Below are 20,154 nucleotides of genomic sequence, written 5' to 3'. Positions count from 1 at the left end.
CTGACCTTCCAACCGTCTCCTGTGAAGACATTAAAAATTTAATAACATTGTTTCATCATCTAACGCAATTTATATTTTATGGACGATTATTTTCTAACTAATTCCCAAAACCCTGATAAGGCACGTTTATTGCACCGTAAATCAATGAAATATGGCTCGGTCTCAATTAGGCCTGTCAAATTATTTTATATATGGGTAGGTCAATTATAGATAAACGCTACTTAAGAGGGTAATTGTGAAAAACCACCCCACACAGTCAGATAAATCGTCTGGAGGAATTCAAACTTGGAGTAAAATCTAATTGGTGGATGATTAGGGCCATTTGTGGTGGCTGTTTTTTTTTTAACCAATGTTGATTCTCTGAAATTGGACAGAGGACAATTCAAGAAATTTCGGATATTCTGACTCAAAAAGAATCAAACACAATATCGAATGAAAACAACTTTTTTCTTTTAAGAATAGCAAAGAATCTTCATTTCTTGTTAAAGTATATCCAAAGTCACTTGGAGGAAGCCAGGATATTTCAATTATACAAGGGTTGTCCAAGTTTTATGAAATTCCTTTGGAATTTATGAAAATATTGCTAACGATACTCCCAAATAAACCCCGGTATTTAGCAAATCGTCTTGGAAACAAGAATGTCCCGATTTGATTTTTCTTATTGGCTGAATATTCCCCGTTCCACTTTAGGAGCGTTACACTGGTTACACTCATTTGCTACATCTATAAGTTTTAATTACTTTCTAATGATTAGCATAGACCAGTGTGGTAGATAGGGGTATTATTGAAATGCATCTTTATGTAGTTCGTTGTGTGACTGATGTTGTAATGATTTCGACTATGATGTTTGGCAAAATTCTATGGCTAATGTACAAAAGATGAATAATTCGCAATCAAATCTATTTCTCCATTTTCTTTCAAAGTAAGAATTGATATGACGAGTTCCGAAGAAAATGATTTCGCATCCTAAAGATCTTCATACCACTGAAGAACAAATTTTTTGTGAAATACGAAAAGGACTAGGGACAAAGTTTTCATTACATTTTCTGATTTTATCAATGTTATCACTAGTTTGAGTAATCATGTAGAATAGGCATATGACCTTGAAACTCTTTAATTTGCTACTTTAAAAAAGCAGCTACGTAGCCAGATCGAAAAATCAATTAAGTATTTTATAGAAAAAAGAAATATTTCACCATTTCCAGCCATCACTAGGGACAGTTTTAATAATAGGTTACCTATCTATATCTTTGAATATTCATTCTGATTCTAAAAATACGAAAAATTTGAGAGTTATCGAGGAAAAACTTGAAATGAGAAAATCCCCACAATTTCTAACTGAGTGAAGTTTATTTTTTTTTTTTTTTTTTATACGCATCTCTCGGGAAAAGACTGAGCTTATAACGCCCTTTCAAGCGCCCCGAGATGAATTTAGAATAAATCGGTTTGTGCGTGTCTTAAACTGCTGCAAGTTGTAACCCAGGGGGAATACATCTTGAGGTAGGGTATTCCATAGCCTTGCAGTTCGGTAAAGAAAAGCCTTCTGATACACCGATGTCCTAGCTGTAGAAAGATGCACGACAAACTGGTGACTATTATCGGCTAGCCTTGTTCGTCGATCAAATTGAGCCCCTGGAGGAATCATGGAGGCAATGGCAGCAGAACACCTTCCGTGGTAGTATCTATAAAAAAGGCAAGAAGTAGTCTATGAATGACATAGAAACTAAAATCGAAATTTGGATAACTAAATTTGACATTTCATGAAATGTCATTGATTATTCGTAATTGAAAATTTTATTGATTTATGGATCCTCAACCATCTTAACGAAAAATTGATTACAATTCATGAAATTTCGACTTTTTAGTTACTTTCTATGTTTTCTACAACTGTTTGACTACTCCATTCATTGAGAAATTGCAGTTTTCCGTAGTTCAGGTTTTTCCTCGATTACTATTAAAGTATGGGATTTGCTTGAGAGATTTGCTTTTTATACCTACGTAAAATTGTCTGAAAGAATAAAAAATATAGGATTTTTCCAAAAAACTCTTTCAAAGATTTTTTATAATAATCTCATGAACCGTTGAGTTTTTATCTAAGGTATGGCATATTGCCGAAATTGTCATCAACTATGCTATCTTGTAATGCAAAAATATACTGGGTGTGTCATTTGATATAGGAAAGTAGTACTCTGTTTCTGGTATAAAAGGAAATTATAAAGGTCTGAAAATATTTTAGGGGCAAAGATCATCCCCGCAAACCCCAATATAAAAATTTTCAGCACAAAACTAATATTAGTTTACTATAAATGTCTTATAGGCCATCGCGGTGAGTTACCCTGTATATCATTGTCATTCAGCCTTCTGCTTCCACTGCGGGACATAAACTTCGCCTTACGTCAAATTAGCAGCTACAATGCCGAATTGAATTTCATATCTTCTTTATTATAAAGAAATAAAATTCAAATCGGCAACGAAGCTGCTAATTTGACGTAGAAAATTGGATTTCATTCAAGAATCTCTCATGCACCTATTCTACCCTAGTTTGTCTTATCTTCAGACAAAACATTACCGAATTAATCTTAAACATTTTCGTGCTCTTATAATTTCATGCAACGATCAGTTCATCATCGTTGATAATGTTCCTTGATAATATATCACAGATCGAGAATAAAGAATAATCAAATTATAATACTGTAAAATGACATAAAATCATTTTTGTAGTGACAACAACAGCTATTCACGTCGCAAATTTTCTGAGAGAATCGACATCTGAGTCCAATACATATGCAAAAATATCATTTTCAACTCAAGGGTTTGAAAAATGTGCGCTTATGGATAATGACTAGTTCGAGTGACTTTGGATATTCTCTACTTGAATTAGTAGTTGAGTCTGGTAAATAGTAATAGTTTTACTGTGGATGAAGTGGAAATTAATATCAACTTTTCATATAAAATTTTTTCATTTCAATTTGTACGCTCTTTGCTGAATTCAAATTGAAATCAAACTTGCGTGTGAAAAATGGAAAACTATTTGTGTTCTTCAAAAGATGGTCTACTCAAATTTAATCAGTAAACCGCCCAGACACTGAACCTTAAAAATTTACATCTCAAACTTTCTCACCATCTCGAGAATCGACCAAGATAATAAATTCGATATCCAAACATGTCACCAATTTCAACCGGCTCTAATTAAAAGAACGACAATCTTAACGCCCACCCAAAGGAAGGCTCAGCAAAAGGCGCCAGCCTAACCTACCCGTCATCACTCTAACCTTGCCAGTTCTTCGAATTAACTTTGCAATTCAATTTTTTCTAGTGTTTATGTTCTTACACCAATGGCGACAAGACGTTAACATGACCATCGCGACTGGTCCATAGCTCGAATAAATTAACATTATTACCTTGTATACCTTTAATGGTGTATGTTACCCACAATTATTTCTAATTGCTTGTAAATAATGGAGGAGATGAATCATTTACTATGTCCTCTTTTTGTCTTCCTGGTAGATCACATCAGCCTGACGGAGATCGAGTTAACCAGTTGAGACTTCTGTTTTATGCAGTAGCAGATGATTATGTTCATTGCCATCAGCGTTCCACGTTGATCATCGGTGAGGCTTTATGATGCGTTGAAGAGAAAGAGGCAAGCAATATTAAATTTGTTCTTGAGTGAACACTGAGCTTGAATGATATGCCAGCCGAATAGATGTTTCTTGAAACGGATGGAAATGGTTGTATTAAGTCTCAAGTAGTTAAGAAATTAGTATGTATCTAGTGACATGATGCTTAGAGTTATACTCAGTGAGTAGTGTGCATTAGAAGTGTACACTTCTTTCTCTACTCCCGACAATCTTGGTAACATGGTTATAATATTGATGTCTTTGGAATAGAGGCCTTTTTTTGTGATCAACAATCATAAAACAATAAATAAGCTATCTGTACGAGATACTTTTCAATGTCAACTTTTTACAAAAAGTAAATGATAGATTTAAGATAAGAAAACTTCAGACAAGAGTTTTTCTACATCCCTTAAGTATTTCACTTTTTCAGTATAAAGGAATCTATCATAATCGTACATAATCATTGGATTTTATGCTGATCTTCAACAACGCTTTGGTAATGTTGCATCTTCAAGCTTAAATTCCTGCTCTTCTAACAATAACAATGTAGCTGTTTCCAGAAACCTTAGAGTGTTCCTGTTTTAGTGCTGGAAACAAGATTTACATCCGAAGCGTATATCAAGTCAAGTCAACTCTATGTATCTGCTACCATATCTGTGTCTTCAAGAAAATCACCAATATCTATCAAATTAAGCTTCAAATCAATTCCATGAATTATGACAAAATATTGAGAAGATAGGTTATGTTCAATTTGATTCGATTCATTTAAAACAATTCAATGAGAGAGAATTGTCAAATACTTCGAATTCAATGTTTATGCTATCATTGACACAAGTTGATATAACATTTGAACCCTCTTCCTAAACAAAATATAACGCATTATGATCGATTGGACTAATAAATTTTATTATTTTATTATTTATTACGCCGTGGGTATCAAACTTAATTTTGAAGATAGATGGAAATGTGGTGGTTCTAGAAAGAATTCAACATGAGACCTGAAAAACGTTTGATGTGATTAAACCCTTACAGTAATGACCTCCCATGCTGATTTTTTTTAGACTTTTGTATGTCATTTGATGCTCTTCATTTTCAAGTATGGGCAATAGTGGAACTGCGACTTTTTTTGTCTTCCTTGCTCTCATCAGCCTGACGACGATCAAGTTAACAAGTTGAATCTTTCGTTTTAAACAGTAGCAGATGATTATGTTCATTGCCATCAGCGATTCACGTTGATCATCGGTGAAGCTTTATGATATGCAAGGAGAGGCAAGGAGTATAAAATTTTCACAATGGGTTTCAATAATGTACAAACCAAATAGATGTTTCAGATTGTTATGAGAGTCTAGAGAGGAAAGAGATAAAGGTTCTCGGTGGTACCTACGAGTAAAGGAGATAGTATTTTCTGCTTGATGTCCTGGGAACATAAAAACTATGATCTGATTGATGAGAGCTATCTAGTACAGATATTTCTAGTTTTTGCTTATAAGTCTACACCGTAAAGTTCAATAAAACTATTGTATATTATACAACAACAAGTTCTTTGGTCTCGACTTTGGTCACGCTTAAATGATCGTTGCATGAAGTAAGTGCTTCACTGAAGTATTCTTAGTTTATATCAATGAAGTATCAATGATATGAAGAACCGAAAAAGTCAAGATAAATATTCAAGTATCTTTAATAGTTGTGCTTGAAAATAATGAAATGAAAAATTGCTACAAAAAGACTGCCGTTCTCAACAAACAACGCAGAAAACCAGAATCTTCAACACATAAGGAAGCATTTTGAATCTAGTAAAACAAATTGTTTCGGAGAAAATCGAGATAAACGTTATGATTACTTTCTTTGATCTCGAAATTGTTGCGGCTCATTAGTAATATAATAATAATATATCTCGTACCTAATTGGCTGAATTCCCAAGCCATTTTTGACCAAATTCTGAAACCTCAACAGTACGTGAGATGGTCTCCAAGATAACATGGTGCATTTGAATGACGATATGCTACAATTTCCACCATAAATGTTGCTTAAATTCCTCTAGAAATCGACAGATAAGTCCTTACCGACATGAAGGAATTGTGAAATAGATATTCATCTGGGAGCATGGATCTCATTCGGAATATTCAACATATTATGTCGTACAATATGGAATACTTCAATGACTTCTTCTGATCGCATCGAAGGATATAGAAAATACTCAGATAAATATGGAACAATACAAGAATTATCTTGGCCAAAAAAAAATTAATTGGCTTGAAACCTATCAATTCTGCACCTCTAAAAATAAGCAGTCATTGGATTAATTTTTGTGAGATGGAATTTGTCAATATTTTTCACCAAACTGATCACATTATCAAAATATCGAATTCAAGATGTATCTTGGAAAAGAAATACCCAATATTTCTGTAATTACAAATCCAATCGAGTTGACATTTTTCATGTTAATGAAGAATAATGTTGTCAAGCTTCTTGCAAAATTTTATGTTGACAACATCATTAGACTTATAGCAAATTAAAGAAAAATGTAGAAAAAATCTCCTAATTTTTCAATGACAACAGATATGATCGAGTTCAAATTTGGCTTGTGTATAAAGATTAATGATGTTAACCACGTGATGATAAGATTATCTAAATCAGAAAAAAAATCCAAGATGAATTTCGAACAAAAGTGATGAAAAGCACAAAACGTATTTCAGAATGTGTTTTTCTACATAATTCCACTACCATGAACTACAATTGATCTAGTTAAAAAAAAAAATACGAAGATCATCAATAGGCAATTTTTGTTCTTTTGAAAATGGCAAACTTCTTCCTTGGACAGCAATGTAAATATGCAACCTATCCTTGTTTCTCATGCCTTTATGTCAACAGAGTTAAAAATGTACACCGAATTATCAGAAATTGGCTTTCAAGAGATTTCATGATTCAAGGAAAAACAAACCTAATCAACGAAAATTTGGTTAAAAGATAAAAAAATAATACTTCCTCCTCTGTATATCCAGTTTAGAGCTGATGCTGCAATTTGTGAAAGTTTTGAATAGAGATTAATTTGGTGTTTGTCCGGTAAATTTGTTAAATACCCAGAATTCTCCACAACAATTAACGAGGCTGAATCTAAGGCCTGGTGTTCAGTTATTCAAGCAGTACAAAATTTTCTAGGAAATCACAAAGCAGAGAATTGGGTAGAATTAATGAAACAAGGCTTTCAAAATTTGAAATTTTGATTGTAATATGAGCATTCACTTCCTTCACAACCACCTAGGCTTTTTCAGCACTCACATGATGGCCGACTACTGTTTGCGCCTTCCTTATTACCAAAACTTCATTCTACTATTACTACTAATCTCCATGGTAGGAAGTCATAGGCAAGGAAGGATTTTTCAGTTAACTTAAGTATGCAAATTTTGTAATAAATACGAAATTTGAGTATAAACCCGTAGACTGGAGCCCTGGGTAAAGTGTACACATCAAAGGTTTAGGAAACATACAGAGGTGTTTCTTGAAGTTTTTCTGTTTTAGATTAGATAGTGTCTATCCAAACCGTGGTATAAAACATGAACAATTGTTAAGTAGATTCCAATTTGATTCTCCAGAACGGCGTCGTACCTAGGTACTTGGGTATACTAAAACTTAGAAATATATTGCACTCGTTAATCGGTCCTATTCGCTATCACCAGATGATCCACATGAACCTTGACTACAAGTCAATTCAGCATATTATTGCGAATATATTTCATTCTAATCAATTTAATATAAAGAGGGACATTCTGGGATCACGGCTTCACTGTGCGTAGTAAGTTAGGTATGAGCTTTTTTCTCAATGAGTTTTTTCTCTCGTACCTATCTCCATTTAATTTATTTCAAGTTTTATAATATTTATTTTGAGTGTATCATTTTCAGGTTTCATTTCTTGTGTCTTCATTTTCCCATTTTGTAATTGGCCTTAACTGTAAAATACTGTAATTATTAAAATTATTAAATAAAAATAAAAAATAATTGAAGCATTCTGTCCTATGAATACTTAAATCCATGTATTTCTGTTATAAGTACTCGAATCATGATTCTGAAGAAACTTTTAGGCGCTCTTCCATTCATTCACCAATTACACCCTCGGAAACCACATATTCACTGTATATAGATAGAGATAGGAAGATATAATATGGCCTCCAATGGTGCAATTGGCGAATGAATGACCTATCGTTGTTTTCTCTTCCCCGAATTCATATTCTGTAAAATCAAACTGCCGAAATAAATAAAAACTGCAGACACCATCAAGCTGGCTAGCCTTCTTTTGTGGTCATTCCATCCCGAAACCATAACAAATCATTTGTGCCATATTAGGCAACGAGATCCCATATATAACGGATGATTTGTTCCTTCGGCCGTATGCATTTCACGGCGATTTGATCGAAACCCATTCATGTCAAGGTCATCTGCCTCCCGGCCACCTTTTCATCCGGAGAACCCAATCGGATATGCGAAATTGGCGGACCCGCGTTGACGGGATTGTGTCCCAAAGTAGGCATTGATCCAGAAGATATATGCGATTAGGCCTGAATGGAAATTGGGCCGTATTTGGTAGACCCCGTAGTAGGCAGATGGCGGACGCACTTGAAAAGGGATCTTTTTCGATTTGTGCGAATTGCGGAGTTGCTGAATTGAATGTGGCACGAGAGGTGTCGATGAGAGTGTGGATAATCAAGTCGGTTGGTGGTGGCTCTCCGGAAGAAGGGACAGGGGTGGACTGGGAGAAATGGGATTTTCTTGAATTTGTGGAATGTTGAGGATGATAGGTTTTACCGCTTTTGGAGTGACTATTACCCCTTTTCTTCATTGAAATATGACGTTAAGAAATTGTAATTTTGAAATTGAATAAAAAATTGGGTATTTTTTATGGACGCCTTCATTGCCGTCATCTTTATTTTTCACTAATATATAGCTGATGCTAGCGGATTATCGTCTTTTCAAAAATTAAATTACTAGGCATCACTATTACTATAATATTAGTTCATTAATCCTTCATAACAAAATATACAAAATGAATGGGGCAGGTCCAAAAGGAAAAACTTAACATTACAATTTCAATCATAAACAAACTAATTATCGAAATATTCTTATCTTATCTGACCTTCAACAAATTTTGTACCACGACGATTTTGAATCGACCTGTTCATTAATTTTAATCCAGTTGGTGAATGATTATATAAAAATATGACTTGACACATAGGATCGACTCAAACTTGGTTGTTGAGTGATATGATACATAGGGGCTAGTATTTCGAGTGGAATAATGATGAAAACTAGAGCACCTTAAAATGTACAAACAGGGAATTGTTAATATTTCTTGCATCTTAAATACAGGTCTACATGAATCACGAGGTTTTAAATTGAATATCATTCGTATGATTCCCTTTACCATTATAAAACTTTTGCGCAGAAGTGGATTTTCCCCACAAAAAAACATTATAATTTAAAAAACTGTAAACTAAACTGTATGAATAAGCATTTAAACAGCTTCAATCAGTAGTTATGCCTTAATCCTATTGATTGCCTAAAAAGACCTACTCAACCTTTTTCTATAGTGACGTCTGTTAGCAGCACAACCACTGCATCCTTAAAAATTTTCGGGATACATTCGAATATTAGTAGTAGTACGTTTTATATATTTGTTTTCCCGATAACTTGAAAAATACCGAAATGATCAATTTGAATCTTAATACATCTAGTTGTTGTAAATTGTGGTTATTGATTGTTCTTGCTAATGTCGAATATATTTGTGTGATTTGTTTAATTCTCAATGAAGAACGATTTGTTTTTCTGGAAATCGTTACTTTCTCAGAGGAAATCCAGACCACAAAATACACTTTTCAAGAATTCTGATCCGTCGGTATGCAATTAACTTCTTCTACTATTTTTTGGCCCAGTCCGCTAAAATGTGTCCCTACTGATGTATTTTTATAAAGGTAGGGTACACTTTCGATAGTGGGTAAATTAACGCTTAAAACTAACTCACATCAAGAACGTAGATTTATTGAATAAATTATATGATTATATAGGTAATGATTATTACCTATATCTTTATGTTGCAGTTTATAAAATTATCAAACATAGTTTGAACCCTACCTGAAACGTCATTTTTTTTCTCGTCAGCCGCTCTAAATTCATCTATTACATTATCATTACCTGAATAGTTAGCAAAATTACTATTTTCTTCTTTGGTGATAATAGTATGTATAAAAATTTTTTCTCTGGTGAATACATTGAGAGCAATTAAATCTGACCAAGCATTCACCAAAATTGTTTCAGATTACCGCAAACAATGACATATTTATCAGGCAAATTGAATGAAAAATGCAACGAATTTGCAGAATTCTTCCAGGCTGATGTATTTCTATTACTTTCCAACAACCTTATATTTGATGATTTTGTTATTATGTGAAAAGTGGCAATTTGCAATTCAATTTTCTGTAGAGTGGCATATAAGTTCCGTTTATTACAAATTATCTTGGCTTATTCGTTTTGTTATCGGGTATTTGGATTGAAGGCTTAAATCCAAAACCTTCATTATCATTCAAACACAGTTTAGAATTTATCACAGCGAGTTGCTCCATCAACACCAAATATTAGGGCCACCTAAAAAATAAACCCACATAAATATCTGAGTACCTAATTATAAAATACTTAGATTCTAAACATACCTTATTCATTAAGGCCAATAAGTGTATGTGATTGCGTAATAAATACCATCTTCTTTGTACTGAGTGTAGCTTTGAGTATGTTTGATGAAACGTTTCCAATAATTTATGAAACGTTTGTAAGCGTATTTATATTTTTCCTTGAATTCATTCGGTATCCTATTCAAAATGATATTTTCAGCAGCATTTACTCTTGTGGTGTCTTGCTCATTAAATATCATCATCGTAGAAGTACAAAATCCAAGTTTATCGCTTCATTTGAATAAGAATCCAAGCGAAACATGGAAAGAAATTGCCAATAGAATTTAAAAGAACAGACATAAAAACCTTTATTCGAAACATTTTTCCGTAAGATTCTCAAGATGTTTGGCTGATTTAACTATCAGGTGATTCAAAAATCACCCGGTATAGGTATCATATTCCGTTTTGTGGTATTCAACGGCACATGAATGAATAAACACTTCACAACTCTTAAGGCTTTTCTCAATTTTTTTTTATTCATATCGACTGATCTTAAACTAAATTATGCAGTATCAGTCTTTGGCAACACAATACAATTTCGCGTGCTTTCTTCGCTTTGTCCACATTTCAACGGCGATTTCTCCAAGTACGTTCAGACGTAGGCGAAAATACCTACCATCGTAATTGTCCGCCTGGTGGCGCCATTCTACATCATCCAGACGATACATGAATTGATCATAAGCGCAATTAATTATAGTGATTATCATTACCGCGGCTAGGTGTGTCACCGTAAATACCGATAAACAAAACTACGGGTCCGATTCAAAGTCGGAAAATAATCGACTTATCTCGTTCGATATAAAAACAAACAGACGTACAATTCGTTAGATGAGGATATATGGCGTTTTGTTTGGTTTTATTTATTGGTTTCCTGGTCCAGTGTGGCTTATCTACATTTCTTGAAGTCACGCCCATCACTGCATATCGTGTTACGACGATATATAATTTTTTTTCGTGCTTTCTGTTGGCCAATGGATACTTCCGCGTTGGGAAAGTAGGCATTTTAAATATATTTTGAATAAATCACTGTTAGATTTCTTGGGAAATAGTTGAAAACAAGAAATATTTAATTTCAGCGATTTCACAAAATATTGGCGAATGAAGTGTACAGGGTGTCCCAAATTCGATGCTCAGTGAAAGCATCTCGACATATAGAAAATATATTCAATGACCATTGACCCCGAGTTCTTTTTTCGAATAAATAAATAAGACATTGAAGTCAGATCATAGATACTCAATTCGTTCTCAAGATACAAAGCGTTTCTTGAAAATGATAATTTCAAATATTTGGTTTTCAGTGGTTTTCGAATATGGCAGACCCTGTACAATATTTCAATTGATATTTCAAAATAATTCGACTATAAAAGTATACCTACTAATAACGTAGGTATCTGAGGTTCTTATTCAATTCATAATCTTCAAGAAATTATTTGTTTTTTTATTATTATTTATAACTACTGAAAGAACTTCTTTTTCTGCCTATTTTAAGGCTGTGGTTTGTATTTTCCTATTAGCAAACTTATTATTAAGGATTGAAATAAACAAATCATTAATATTCTCATTTTGTTATTTTGATTCCTTGGGGAGGATTCTAATCAAATATTCCCAAAAAATATTCTGCGACTATTAACCTCAAAAAATTTCAACCAGACATATAAACGCATATAATACAAATCACGAACCAAAATTTTTGAATATATATGCAACGTGAAAATATCCAGGTATTTGCACGTGTATTTTTTTAAACCATCGACGTTGGTATAACAGACCTATTTTTCCAAAATGAATATGGAAGATAGTCTTTCAAATACCCCTCGTGCTTTCCAAATCGTCGAATATTCAAGTATTTGACAAGCACTCGGGATTTAACTACTGAATATTCTTTAAAATATACTAACTGACAAAGAAACTGCAACACACAGAAGGAGCTGTATTTTTTTTTTTTTTGATGAAACATAAATAGCAAGGAGTAAATGATTGAAATTAAAAAAAAAACACGAATTTGTTAAAATGTGTTTATCCGCCGCGATTGTCTATACACATTCCAAAAAGTCTCGGGATTGAGGCAATAAGATGGTCAATTTCTTCTTGAGGGACACTATCCTTAGCTACCTTGGGACCATGTCTCAGAGCCGCCAAAGTCCGTGTGGGCTGGGGTAATTTTTTTATGTGATTTTGAAATTAAATTTCCAAGCCTCCTGGGATATGGGCGGCCATTACAAAAGACTCACATGGATCGCTTCGAAAAAGTTCAAACTAACTATGGCAACATGAGATCGGGCATTATCTTGTTGAAATATTGGATTCTAGAGCAGGTTAAGGTAAGGGGGAACATATGGCTCCACTTTTTCTTGAAGGTAACGCAGCGCTGTTACTTCAAATAGAAACTAAAGGTGACCTAATTACATGTGCAATAGCACCCCATACCATAACGCCTACTGTCCGGTGTACATGACGCTCAACATCAAACTGAGGTTCACGTCTTTCTCCCCGACGACGTCTAACCTTTCTTCGGTCATCAAGGAGAATCGAGATTCATCACAAAAGACGACCTGATACCATTCCACATTCCGATGTTGACTTTCTTTGCACCACTGTAGTCTGTAATCGTTTCTGGCGATGCTCAGCCGGCAGAGGTAACACAAGATGGGGTAGATAATGCTGCAGTCCAAAAGACTTTATCCGGTGGTAAACCTTTCGGATAGTTACAGGGTGGCCTTGTTCTCCAAATCACTCATCAGCCAAAGATCGAGTTGTCGCAAATCGGTCTCTAATGGCCATAAGTCTTAGACGTCGATGTTGGAACTTCATTTGTGCCCTTCGACGTCCGGTGCCTTCTGTTCTTCGATCTTTTGCATTATCAAACCACGCTTGACAACATCTCATAATAGTTGTTCAATTTCTGTTCGTACGGTTAGCGATTTCAACCCCGCCTCTCGTAAACCAATTATTCGACCTCTCCCAAATTCACTTTGCTGGCGATAAATTCCGCGTACACCTGCTCTAGGCATTCTAACAACAACCAAACATCGACTTGGATCTCCTCGAACCGCTGATTTGTTGTAAAATTTGAGAAACTTGCAAAAAACGACAATATTTAAGTAGCAAAAATTGTTCACATGAAAGAAGCTTCGTGATTTTCTTCACCAAATTCAATAATTCACGCTTTGCTATGTTTTAACAAAAAAATTTAAAATTTAAACAGTTAGTATATGTCACAGATGTTGTTCATTTTGCTATTCTATTTATCCCTAAAGGAATTTTTGTACTAAACTCCATTCTACAAATCCGGAAAGGTTGTCAAAAAAGTTTGTCAGTTGGTACACTTCGATTTGTCGATATTTTTCCATGAGTGTAAGGTATAAGTGAACGGGATAGAATGAAGAAATCTTCATTTTCGTCATTTTCCACTAATCCACTGTCGTGCTTGACAAATTGTCAAATATTCAATTATTTGGCAAGCACTTGGGATGTAATCATATTTTTCCTCCATTGCTGCCTTCCATTGCTCTCCGTCCCATCTAGATAAGTCTTCGTCAACAGTAACTAGATCTTCTATGAATCTCTAAAAAACTCCTTAGTTCGTCAGGAATTTCCAATAGGTCCTTCAAATTGTTGCAATTATATTGTATTTCTTTACAAAATATGGAATAGAAGAATAATTTGCTGCTCAACTGAAAAATGTATTGATAAACCTTGGAAATGAGGGACTTCTTATAACCTGATTTCTCAAAGATGTTACACCTAGATATGATATTACGATTACTTATGATGCAACATCAGACATGGGTATCCGAAAGGTAGATCTATTATTCATTCTGCCTCTTTTCAGTTTGTTTATTATAGCTATACTGAATATTCCTAAAACAAAAATCTCACTGTAGGTCTTTTCCTAGATCTTATTGAACGATTATGTAAATTCAATATTTGTCAAAACTGAAAATAAACATTGAATGCAATTTCTTTTTTTCCGGTAGTATTTCTATTAATGATTCAATTGAATAATAAACAATTTTTTTTTTTTTTATATTATTTCATATCTCTATAATATTTGAGTCGTAAAAGTTACTTATACTAGATATTCGTTTGGCTATAAATTCCACGCAGGACGTAAAAGCATTAACGATAATGTGCTTTTTATACTAGATATTCTAAAACGAATCGAACCTCAAGCCATAAAATACGAAAAATCCTTCAATTCCTCCCTGTACAAAGCAACCGGACGTAACGTGACCCCGGGGACGCAATTGAATCGAAAAATCGAAAAGCAAACACATTGCCTACGTTCACTCTTTGTGAAGCCCTCCATTTCCAAGACCTCCCCTGGTTTTAATGTCTCTATGATTGTACGTAATCTCTGACTCTAACCCAATAAATATCAATATCAAAGCCTTAAGCTATTCAAAAGGTGCGATGCGGTGTGAAATTCAACGATGCCGGACTATTCCATGAATAGGGGAATCCAAATAAATTAGTCCTGTGAATGAATCCTGATAGTATTCGAAATCATTATCCTTTCCTTGACAAGTTGGACAAATGAACAGGGATACTAATGTGATACCTGTCAAGGGAATAAAAGGGTGTTTGTCACTGTTTCGAACGTGAATGACAGGCATATCTTTGGTATTTTGACTGATAATGTGGTATTTTAGTGGATTAAAAGTCGTTTATTGAAGCCTTTTGCTGCGTCATATATCTCGTTACTTCCTTGTAAAATTACTGTTGATGAAATACAATTTGACAGCTGCACAATCGTTCACAATGATATATTCGGAAAAATAGCGAATAATTTTGATTAATAGTACCTATAGCATGCATAGGATCAAAATTACATTCTATTGCCATACTGTAACGAAGAAATTAACTTTTTATTTTCTTTATTGGTTCATAATTATAAATTTTGCATATTTCGATAAAAAATAATGAATCTTACTACAGTCCATTCAGGAATTATTGACATCCCGGGTGGCTATGGAAAATCGAAATTAAGTTGGTACTGGCTCATTCAGTAACATTTTGAATTGCAGATTTCGGGTTGGCATTGGAAATGTCATTGACAAGAGGTTAGATTTCAGTATGTTTGTGTTATTGGTTTTGATCGAAGAAATTTTGAAACTTAAAAGTTGTATCAATTTCAAACACACATTGATTAGTTTATTTGAGTATTTCTCACAGTACTGTTTGAAAAAAGAAGAAGGCAAGTCATTACAACCTGGATTATTAGTGGAAGAAAACCTGTGCAATACGATTTCACCTTCAAAGAATCATTGAATGATTTGATTGTTACCAAAACCCGAGCCAAAAGCAACCAATATATCAGCCTGGATGAAATTTGACCAAAAAGCATCTGGATTTTAATCAATCAAAGACAACATTACATAAACGTAATTGGTTACAAGTTCAAAACAGTTAATAAAAGGAAAATTCTTATTGATAAACAGAAAAATATAATAAGTTGAGTACGATTTTATGGTGAATACAGAGAATATTTGCAACAAAATGTGAAATTCATTTATCTGGAGGAAACTTGGTTATTTGAAAATGCCAGCATTATTCAACAGTGGACTCTAGAAAGAAAACAAAATGTTTTTCAAGTATATTCAAGGGTAAAAGTAGAAGGAGCACTATTTTGAATGCTGGATATTTGGATTTTTACTTGGATGTTTTGTTTTGACAGTGGTGATCATGAGGATTATATAAATCTATGAAGAGAGAATTATTTTATGATTGGATTGCTAAACAAAGTCTTGGCATTGCATCTATAGCTTATTTATATTCTATATCAATTAAGTATTGTTATATCTTTGTTTTGTTCTTCAATGAGTAATCCAAAAATCTAATAAATTCCAATTGCTTTATAGAATTTTTACTGAGTATTTAATTGAAAAATATATTCAGAAGAGTAACTTCAAGAATTTCTTCATCTCTTACCTCCTTGAAGATAATAATAGAATGCAATAAAATTTTAAAATTCACAAATTAAAAATAATTTCATGCAAAAATGCTTTTAGTGAGTGAGTTAAAGCTGTTATGGGCAAAATAATTTATTTAATTTAATAGAAACTAGTATACCTATATTTTTCATATAAGTACCTATATTTTTCATACAAGTTTAATCAATCATTCATGTCATGAACAGTTTCAATAAATAGTGACTTTAGAAAGTAATTTACACATCGGCTGATAAATTGGTTCCAATTTCGAAAGTTACAGTACAACTGTGATGTCAAAATTTTTCATATACTAAATGGATTCTTTGAATTTTATTTCTGTCTTATTATGATACGGCTCTTCCATTCACTAAGCTACACTATTTTTTATCAACCAGTTTTTTCTGTTTTCTTCACCAGTTTAGACAACACAGTTAAAATGATCCATAAGAGTGATTTAATAAGAATTTTGCAAGCAGGTTGGTATCCAGTGTCCATCAGTAATGCAACAATTTTTGTAGAGCCTTTGGCGAAAAGAAATATGCCTATTTTAATGATCTTCAATGGGATCTTTCATGAGCGACTCTTAAATGAATAGATATCTCTTCATTGAATTTCCTTGAAATGAGATAGCATTTCACTTATATTTTTACGTTATCTAATCTGAATTTCAATTTATGAAATCATGACTGTATGCGTCCCTTCGTAATAATCGTAATTTCGAAAATTCGGGATCTTTCGGATACAAAAATGATGAAAATAATTTAAACTGGTCATTTCTATGATGAACCATAGCAATTTTTAGTGATATTTTTGTAACCAGAAATAAAGCCGCGACTAGACGTTCATGGCCTACTTCGATGTCAATAATTCCTGAATGGACTGTAGAAATTTCGTTGTGGTGAATGTAGAATCAAATAAAACAAATCCACCACAGAACATGTATTAATATCCATGAGAGTTCACGAGAATTAGGCGATATAATGGGTGTTTTTGTAGGAACTTAAGAACTTTAAATGATGATACAAAACAAAAATAATATAGGAATGAATTCTTCATCATCATTATAATCGATGTTTCGATAACTCAATTTGACATTACATAAAAATTGTAATTAATCATTCGTAATTGAAAATTTTATTGGTTTATGGATTTTCAAGAATACCAACGAACAAATAATTATATCATGAAATTTCAAATTAATTAATCGAAATATAGACTTTTAGTTCCTTATTTCCATGTTTTCTGGAAGTCACAGACAACTTCACTCAGTTAAAAATTGAGGTTTTTCCTTAGTTCAATTCTTCGATAACTCTTATAGCAGTCATGTTAGCTATAGGGTTTGTTTAATTAACCTCCAACTTTTTATACGTAGAATTGACTGAAATGATAGAAAATATAGGATGTAATTGCAAAATCTTGAGTTTTGATGAATTTGAGTTATTCAAGTTCGTGGCATTCTCATAAACACTCTACATTTCTGATCCAAACCGTCTTATAATACTACGTATTGGCAGAATCGAAAATGAAAAAGTATTTTTTTTTGAAAATTGGCTTACTATGGAACAAAATGTGAGACCTCTTCAATTTCCAATGGTTCAAGAGCTGCTGATTTCTCGGCATAAAACAATGACTTAACATAGCCCCATAAAAAGTAATCGAGAGGTGTTAAATCGCACGAACGAGGGGACCATTTAACAGGACCACTACTGGAAATAAATTTGTCACCAAATTGATTTTGCAATACATTGGTGATTATACGCACTATATTGAAATGTTTGCCTGTTTTCCTGAACAACTCAAATTCTTACTAATTCTGTTCTTCTGAAAGGTGAGAATATAAAATATCATTTTCAAAAATAAATTGACTAACATGAAGTCAGGAACATATTTCTCCAAATTTGTCGTTTGTACGTTTTTGCTTCATTATAGTGGATGCAATTTTCGAACACAAATCTGAAGTTGAATATGTTCAATTTGTTACATGGCTTGAAAACATAGAATGACGTCCATCTTCAAAAGAATATCATGTCATAAATGGTTGGGAGTTTCCATTTACGCTTTCAAGAAAAGTTTTTGATGTTTTTCTTTTTCAACAACTTTCATTAACTGAGAAGAAAAAACAAAATGTCAATGAAACATGAATCAGGGATAGTCAAACAACTTTTTTTGAAATTTTTAAATTAAATATTTATGTATAATCAACTCATGTAAAAAATTATGAAAACATTATGATGAGGACACAACTTGCTAGCATTCAGAGTTCAACCCATGTCCTTTAACGTGGGCAAATATAAAAAGATGTTGGTGATGTATACCTACAAGTAATGAAATCGATTCTAGACATAATCAAACAAGAAAGGTCAACGACATTATACTCGACAAACAATAAGGAATCATTAATGGTCTGTTTATTGGATCTTTTCCTAGTTTGTTCCTTTTCTAACAATACATTTATGGTAAAAACAAGTGTTACAGAAAGGAATTGATATATAAAGATAAGTACCCAAACAATCTATTCAATTTGATTAAAATTTGTCCTGTGGAACAACACATGTTACATCGAATTGGATTATATTAACCCTACAGGCTATAAAACCATTAAAACCTTGTTAATTTTTACAGAAATATATTCAGGGTGTTCCAATGAGAGCTTTCACTCCCCCGCTATCTGGGCAGCTGTTCCTTTTGAAGTTGTCTTCTGTTGACATTTAACATGCCAAAACAACGCCATTACTAAAAATGGAACGATACCCACTTCAACAAAACATTGTAATTCTTAAATTTCACTACGAGAATCGTGAAAATTTTGCTGTTACAATTCACAAAACTGAAACACTTTTGAGTGGTCGTAAAGCACCTTCGCGGCTGGCACATTAGAGCTGTTGGTAAAAATTAGTGATGTGAAGAATGGAAACCGTGTGTGTGCTAAAGAACAACCGTAGCCTGTAGGGTTGACGAAAACTTTGGTTTGTCGATTCTTCATCGATCTTGGGAATTGGGTATCTCACAAACGACATTACACCGTGTTTTGCATAAAATCTTGGGTCCTACTTTGTACTCGATTATTTAGAAAACGGTTCATTCAGTGAAAAAAATTCAAGAGACCGTTTTTTAGTGAAATTTTTGATTTCAGAAATGAAATAATTTTCTCGAAAAAAAAACAGTGGCCTAGATTTTCAATAGGAAAAGGATCATCGCATCTCTGTATCTACACCACTGGATAATTTTGCAAGGAGACTTCTATAACTGAATATTTCCCTCCTGTCAAAAATTCTATGTATCTGGAGAACAATTATCGAAAATTACAGCGATAATTGCATTGTAGGAAGCGAAACTGCACTGCGATAATTGTTCTGTTCATAGATACATAGTTTCTATGCATCTTACACAGTTCGAATCTATGACAATTCCATTCTACATCAGTTTGACAAGTGATGTAACCGTTTATTCGGGAAATATTCCCCCGAATTACACTCGTGCATCAAAATGACCGGATAATTTCGCATTCCAGCGTGTTTTCTTTGAAAAACTGCATTCGGTCATTTTCATTTTTGGAGAAAGAGCCCTCCACCTTCGGTGTCGGGCTCTTTCTCCAAAAATGAAAATGAACTCATGCAGTTTTTATGACAACACGCTGTCATGCAAAATTATCGGTAATTTTGATGCACTTGTGCAATTACCTACGAATATTTCCCTCCTCTCAAAAATTCTATGTATCTGGAGAACAATTATCGAAAATTACAGCGATAATTGCATTGTAGGAAGCGAAACTGCACTGCGATAATTGTTCTGTTCATAGATGCTTAGTTTCTATGCATCTTACACAGTTCGAATCTATGGCAATTCCATTCTAAATCAGTTTGACAGGTAATGTAACAGTTTATT

The sequence above is a fragment of the Harmonia axyridis genome, chromosome 1 (genome assembly GCF_914767665.1).
Source record: "Harmonia axyridis chromosome 1, icHarAxyr1.1, whole genome shotgun sequence".
In the NCBI taxonomy this organism is placed as follows: Eukaryota; Metazoa; Arthropoda; class Insecta; order Coleoptera; family Coccinellidae; genus Harmonia; species Harmonia axyridis.
The sequence above is the reverse complement of the archived record's forward strand: the minus strand, read 5'-3'. Positions refer to the sequence as shown.